We start from the raw sequence: 6,000 nt of genomic DNA, 5'->3' as shown, positions 1-6,000 counted from the left end.
ACCTCGTGATTAGATGACGTGGATTCCACCACTTTGTAAGAAAGCCTGCACAGGGGTTTGCTCCTGGGTGATGTTTGGCACCCCTAGGGATGCCCCAGAGAGATTTCTGTGGTGGAGCCCATATCCATTAAGTCCATGTATGGATGTGACCACACAGCAGCTGTCCATGGGTGGCTCAGGAGTGCTCAGAGCCCGCAGCTCCTGAGCCAACATCACAGCAGCTCTTTAATGATGTGTGAGGCAACAGCAAAACACAAATAAATCCATAACCAGATGCTGAGCCTTGCTGAGAGCCAGAGAAGGAAGCGGGGGGATGGATGTGCATGGTGGTAGTGATGTCCCAGCCTTTACCAGGAGGGTCACTAAGGGACTGATGTCCTAACAAAGTCCAGATCCTGGCTGGCAGGGGGCTGACCCCAAGGTGGTCATGGTGCCACTGCAATCTGCTCACTTCTGTGAGGCCAAACCCTGAACCTGGGCTCTTTGAGAGCTCAGGACAGGGTCTGGTTGTGCCCTTCAGGCCTTGGGCAGGCCAATGGATGCCCAGTCAGGTGGAAATGAGGATTTACTGGTTCTGTGGGGATACTGAGTTTGCTGTACTGGATCAATACTCTTGATTCTGTCTCTGAGCAATGGTTAAGCTGCTAAGAAAAGCATCTCAATCTCCTTCAGGTCACCATCCTCTTGGCAAGAGAGGAAGGAGGAATGTAGAGAGGCCAGGGGACACTGGACAACAATGTTCTTTAAACCAGGCTGTTCCACATCCACCCTGGTACTGGGATTGTCCCCCCACAGCACCCCACAGGCACAGTTGGGATGTGGGATGCTGCAGGCTCTGACCCTGCTCAGCCTTCCCATGCCTCCCCCATCCCCCCAGCAGGTCCCACAGCCATCTGTTCATGCAGTGACATCCCAATTCCTTCCTTTCTCACAATTTTTTTCCCACAGGGTGCCTGGAACTCTGTCAATCATGTTCAGAGCTCACCTCTGGCTGTGCCTCCTGGATCCCTGTGCCCACCTCTGCTGTTGCTCGGGCAACAACCTCTGGGTTGGATGCAGGGCTGTATTTCCCTCCTCTTCCCAGGGTGCTGCAGCTGGGGGAGCAGCCCAGACACGGAGGGAACGCCACAGGAGATGCCATGCAGCAGTTGTGTGCATCCCTCTGGGAATGCCAGGGGGAATTATTCCATCACAGGGAGCTTCAGAAATGCAATATTTTATTGGGAGCCCATTAAACTGTTCAAACAGGTGATTAGGAGAGGGGTGATGGTGCAAACTGAAGCAAGGTGGGGGTGGATTTCCACCTGAGCAGGGAGAGCCATGGCTGGGGGACTGAGGTTGGTTCTGCAGGGCCAAGATAAGGAATGAATAAAGCTGAGACTTGAAAGGGGTGGGGATGGGGGTGGAATGAAGGGCTGCAGTATTTTGGCAGAGCTGTTGGAGAGTGGAAAGGACCAGCCCTGGGGTGGAAATGGCCCATCCCAACCTCAGCCCATGGAGGACTATGTGGACATGAATACCCTGCCTTCATTTGGATGGGAAGCACCAGGTACAGGCTGGATCAAGGGTGTTACAAACCTTGGCCACCAACCTTTGGGTCCCTCTAGGAAGGAGCCAGCACAGGGACAAGGCACGTGGGGAACTTTTGTCCAGCAAGGGCAGGAGAGGAGCAAGATGGGAGGTGCAGGATCTACTGCTCCATACGTGGATTTGTCCCATTATCCTGCTGATCAGCAAAAGCAGGAGGCAGTTTAACTGGAGAGTTGGATTTAAGATTAAAAAATAATACTTTATTTTTTCCCTCCTCTTCTGTAACTGTGTTGGAGTGTGACAGAGTGGGAGCTCTTGGCAGCTGGGATGTTAAATGTTTTTCCACATGGTCTCTTGATTATTAATGGATTTTAGCACTTGACAAAGTAGAAATTAGGAGATAAAAGCTATTAGAAACTAATTTGGGTAATCACTGATTCTGTTCCCCCAGGAGCCTTTCTGAGAGTGTTGCTCCCAACACCACTGCCAAGTCTCAGGAGAGAAGGAATCTCTTTTCAGCAGACTTTTGTGGGCTTTGGAAGAGCCCACTGATCTATGGCCAATGAGGAGATGACTTGAATGGAGCAGACCCGATCCAAATAACACTCTTCTCCCAGGAGCCTCCTGAGATTTATAGGATTTTACATCCCTGGACACTATTTGGGGTGGTTTATGTGCCACATTTTTTTACTGTTATGCTGGCGAAACAACCATAGAATCTAGCTTGGGAAAACAAGGTGGGAGATAAATCCTTGTGGCGTGGGTTCTCCCAGCGATAAAATGGGCTACAGGTGGAGAAATAGGCCCTTGAGACCCTTTATTTCCTTCAATTCCCAGCCTCCTGAGTGGATCAATACCACCAGGGGCAAGGAAAGGGAGAGGAACCATTGCAGGGAATCACTTTAAGGGAAAAGCTGGAAGGTGGTAGCTGATGTAGCAGCCACTGCTGATTTTTGAGGCAGATGGGCTGGGAGGGTTTGCATATCCCAGGAGGGTTTATGTACAGAGAAGAGGATGCCTGTAGGCTGGGAGAGCACTTTTAAAAATAATATGACTGATTTTTCTCCTTCTTTCTTTCCATCCAGTCAGTCTCCACTCCTGGCATATGCAGTAGGAGCAAAAGGTCTGTCTTGCAGATATTTTTTTTTTTATTTTAATCCACCCTACAGGAAAATCCCTCCAAATTTCATCCCATCACCCCTCCAAAATTTGACCATCTCAACCCTTGGTCCAGGAGCACAGCCCAGAGGTCCTGTGGAATCACTGTCCTGGGGACAGCTCTGAGGGTCCCAGGGGGGCTCTATCCCAGGTCAGGGTCCAGTGGATGAGGTAAATCCTGCAGCCAGGCTGTGGATCAGCTGTGTCCCTGGCTCCAGCACGGCTGATTTACAGGGCTGTGCTGACACCCCAGGGCAGGGCACCCATATTTAATGGATGGGGACATTGCTCCCGGCAGCAGCAGCTCCCAGCCGTGAGCTCAGGGAGGAGAAAGCAATTTACCATCGTCATCCCCGGTTCTCTGCAAATTCTTCCACTTGCAGAACGGGGTGCAGTGAAGAGACTTGATTTGATGAGGTCTCCAGGTTCTCCTTAAGAGCTGGGAGCAGCTGAGGGCATTCAAGGAGGCCAAGGGGTTGGGTGGGTGAGGTTATGCTTTCTGATTTTAGGGAGGAATTGGTGGGGAGGAAAGAAGGGAGCTGAGGAAGTGAGACTGGGGCTTCCTGAGGTCCTCAGCAGTTTGAGTCATCCCAAGTTGTCACTGAGCTCCTAGTGGGGACACAGGAGGGTGGCTGGGACATCTCCTGCGTGCCTGCACTTGCAGGAACCTCCCTCTTGCCTGCTCCATGCTGATTCTCCTGCCTCCTTCAGAGACTGTGGAAGGAGGCTGAGGAGGAGGAGAGGGAGGAGGAAGCTGAGGTCACCACCATTTCAGGAGGTTGTTAATTTTCCCCTCATTCTCCTTAAGAAGTGGCCATTTACCACAGGCCCTGTAAATCCTTCCCAGAGAGAAAACACCAGGGAGCACGGCATGGGGGGATGAGAGCCCTCGATGGCTTTGAAAGAAATGGCAGAGAGAAAAAACAGCCCACCATGGGCGAAGGGGGAAAATAGACTGAAGAAGAGAGAAGCTGAAAACATGCTGAAGCAGCTGATGACAGCCCAAACAGCAGGAGAAGGCTCCTGCCTGCCAATTAATGAGGCTCTGGTGCTAATTTGCCACCTTGACTGCACTTCTGAGCTTGTCAGGAGAACAGGGAGGAAAAACAAAAAGATGAGGCTAAAAGAGAGCCGGTGAGGTTTGGGTTTGCCTCTTGGCTGTGCAGATGTCGCTGGGCTTCAGCGAGGCAGGGGAAGCAAGGGAAGCAATGGCAAACCCCACCAATCCACAAGCCTGGCGTGTGAAGAGAATGATGACGAGTTTCCATGAGCTTGCGTTGGCAGAGCAGCTCTAGGCCATGACTTAGGGATGCCAATTTCCCGGGGATCACATCCCACCATCTGCTGCATTGCTTGGGAGAGTGAGAGGTGATCCCATGTGTGCCCAGGAGCATCTCTGCTACCTGCAGTGAAACCCAGAAGGAAGGAAGCTGAAGGGAAGGAGTCAGAGCAGCCCTGTGCTGGGGCAGAGATGGCAGCTTTCTCCTGCACCCCCAGAAACGCTGTCAAACACAGAGCAGGTCTGCTGGCAGCTGCCTTGTGGTTCTGTGTGGCTAACACAGCCAAAGGAGCCCTGGGCAAAAAAAATGCTCAGTGTGAAGCTTCCTGCCAGGCCAAACGTCTGATTCCCTCCTTGCCCATCCTGCAGCCTGAACTCAGAGACCATGGGGATGCATTAAAAGCAACATCTGCACCAGTGTGCTGTTTGCATGCAAAGCAAAAGAGTTTCTGCCAGGGAAGTGTGTTACCTGGAACACTCCCAGCCCTCCCTCTTCCTCCAGGATGTTTTCATTCCTGTGCATCCATGCTCTTCTCCCAGGCTGACACAGCATTAGCTGGGAGCCACAAGGGGTAAACTGAGGCAGGCTGGAGCAAGAATGCAGACTGAGCCTCACAGCCTCTCTCCATCCTGGCTCTTCATAGAAAAACTCTCCTTCGTGTTTTGGCCTGACACAGAGATGCTCCTGGGCCAGGAGGCTGAAGGCTCCCCCTCATGGCACGCAGGGCTAGAGGCTCAGCCAGCGCTGTGGATAAAGGGTGAAGACAGGAGGAGGAAGAGGGTGCAGGTTACCGAGGCAGAGCTGAGGGCTGTTTGCTCAGGTGCAGCCCATCACAGCCCAGCACTGTCTCAGGCTGGGAGATGGAGCTAGGACCAGCCCCCTGAGCTCTGTCTGCCCTGGGAGAGCTGTGCAGATAACCCCATCCTGCTGCCTGGGCTGGGGTGAAACATCCTGGCCTTTCCCTGGCTGAGCTGCTGAACAAACGTGTCTGGAGGGAAGCAGAGTGTCTGCAGTCAAGTAAGTGAGGAGCTCAGCTTGTTATTTAAAGGCCATTTTCTGGCTTTCATACTGCAGAGAATCTCATATAAACACCCTAGAAAAGGACAACCCCAACCACACCAGCTGTTAAAACCTAATGGGTTTGATGCTGAATTCCTGGTTCAGGGTGGCACGCTGGCTATTTCCATCCTGGGGCCAGATCCTGCAGGTGCTGTGCAGCAGCAGCAGCTCTCAGCCAGCCCTGCTGCCATCAGCACTGTTCTGTGCAGGGGAAAGCACTGCAAGGTAATCAAATGCTGACCCCCAGTTATTAACCTCGTCCTTTTAATCACCTCCATTGAGCGCCTTAATTGCTGAGCAGGGATGGGAGGACCTGGCTGCTCCCACCTGAGAGTCCCACGCAGCCTGGCAGTCCCCTCCCAGGGCATGCTGCTGCTGCTGCTGCTGCTGCTGCTGCTGCTCTTCCTTTAACCCACACACATCCCCAGAAAAGGTGGAAGCTGTTCTCTCCCCAAATACAGCAATTTAGCAGCCAAATTCAAGGAAGCACCTGTCAGTTTCTCTGTCACTGAGTTAGAGAGGGGGTGCAGCCACAGGGTGCTGGGGGTGGATGACCAAGGCCTCTCTGCCTGTCCCAGTGCTTCCCAAACTGGTGCTTTTTGCTGACACAGGGCAGTGCCAGCTGCCAGCCTTGCAATGCCATGCACAGCCTCGTTCCTAACAGGAACTGGCAATTTGGGCAAAACTTGGTGCTTTTGGGCAATAGATTACAGATCCTGCTGGGGGCTGTGGAGAGAGGAGAGTGCAGCCCCAGGGGCAACTGCTGAGGATGCAAAGTGCTGATGGCTCATCCTTCCAGCTGCCTGCCATCCCCTACTCCCTGCTTTTTATTTTCTGCATCCACTTAAAAGTAAATGATCCATCCACCTCTCTCCTCATGCATGGGACTGTTAGGGCATCACCTGGCTCCATCTGGAGCCGACACAAGGCCAGACAAGTCCAGGGTCCATCCCTTGAGGGGTACACCAGTCAT

Source organism: Poecile atricapillus, chromosome 7 (assembly GCF_030490865.1).
Source record: "Poecile atricapillus isolate bPoeAtr1 chromosome 7, bPoeAtr1.hap1, whole genome shotgun sequence".
Taxonomy (NCBI): Eukaryota; Metazoa; Chordata; class Aves; order Passeriformes; family Paridae; genus Poecile; species Poecile atricapillus.
Note: the sequence above shows the minus strand (reverse complement) of the source record.